General features: G+C 59.4%; 1 pseudogene across 1 annotated transcript; it reads right to left on the reverse strand.

Moving 5' to 3' along the window:
* Window positions 1–243: 243 nt before the first annotated feature.
* LOC308512189 (TCF3 fusion partner-like) lies at window positions 244–968 on the reverse strand (annotated as a pseudogene). The gene has a single exon. The product of its transcript is annotated as a TCF3 fusion partner-like (transcript).
* Between the last annotated feature and the right edge of the window lie 509 nt (window positions 969–1,477).

Below are 1,477 nucleotides of genomic sequence, written 5' to 3' on the forward strand. Positions count from 1 at the left end.
TCACTGAAGTCCTTATAAGAAGAGGAATGTTGGGGCCCTGCCTCAGTAGGTCCGGGGGTTCCCAAAGGTGTGGATGGAGTCGGCGATGAAGGAATGACACAGAGGCAGCATTCAGGTGATCATCATGTCCAGGTTCTCTTTTTATTGTCCTGTTACATCTATATTTATACTATTTGATCCTAAAAGCATGCCTCTATAAGCTTTTTTTTGCCAAGGAGAGCATGGGGTCTGTTTATTGGGGGGTCAGTCAAAGGGGGAGCTGGCTAGGGTGGGGTAGGGCAGCTACTTGTCTGGCCCCCAGAAACCCAACTTGTGTCCAAAGCCTCGACCACTTTGAAGCCAAAGTCTTCCTCCACCTTTATCTGCATGGGGGCCAGCTCCAGAGACAGCGGGACTCACGCCTGGCCCCCTTCCGGTGGCACTCGCCGCCTCTTCCAACCCCTGGGCCCCTCGCCAGGGGCCAGGCTGCTGGCTTCTGCAGGCGCTGGCGTCCTCCTGGGCGGGGACAGCCCCTCTTTCTCTGGAGGCTGGTTCTCAGCGTTGCCTGGGGTGGGGGCATCTGTGCCCTGGCTGCCCTCATCCTCCAGTAAGATGGTGAACTGGCTGGCCCAGTAGTTGTCACCGTAGGAGTCCAGCACCTTCATGAGGAACCTCCTCTCCTGCTGGAGTCTCCATGTTATCCTCTATATCTGATGGAGCCTGTTCAGGACCCACTCCTTCGCCTGCTCAATCTCCCTGCAGCGCCTGGTACTTCCTGCGATTAAGTTCCCTTTGGCGCCGCTGTTGCCAGCCTCAGGCTGCCTCCTCCTCTTCCTCTAGCTCCTGGAGGCTGGAGCTGCCCAGACCCCCAGACAGGAACTCCACTTCGGTCTCAAGCTCGCTCTCCAGGATGTGACCACCTTCAGCGGAGGCAGCGCCAGCTCCCAGCCAGGAGGTGCTGAGAACTCCTCAAAGCCCACGGCTGCCATGGACCCCTCTCTCTGCCCCAGCTCCATTTCTCCCTGGCTCCAGGCGCAGAACTTCCAACCTTGCAAGCCTCTAGTTTAAAGTGGCTTGCAAAACTACAGCCCATTGGATTTCAGCCAGGCACCCAGGCCCGGCTGCTAAGCCTCCTGTGAGTTGTAGTTCTCTATTTCCAGCTTGCCTCCCTGCCCCACCCCCACCCCAGTCCCAACTGAAAGGCCCTGCTGGCTGGACTAACCCTGTGGCCAGGCATCTGAGTCACCTCGGGTCTTTATTCCTGCCCCGACACCACGCCATCTGGCCATGGAGACTCTCCTCTTGGGAGGCCCCTGGGTCTCCTTCTGGGTCTCCTTCTCGGGCCTGGCTGCATCGCCCCCGAACCGGATGGCGTGCCCCAGCTGCTACACAGCCCCGGGCCCTGGGTCTCCTCAGCCTGGGCACCGGATCGTGTTCCCCAGCTGCAACGCAGCTCTGGGTCCTGGGTCTCCTCAGCCTGGGCACTGGATTTCTGACC

The sequence above is a fragment of the Myotis nattereri genome, assembly GCF_964212035.1.
Source record: "Myotis nattereri genome assembly, chromosome: Y".
NCBI classification, from domain to species: domain Eukaryota; kingdom Metazoa; phylum Chordata; class Mammalia; order Chiroptera; family Vespertilionidae; genus Myotis; species Myotis nattereri.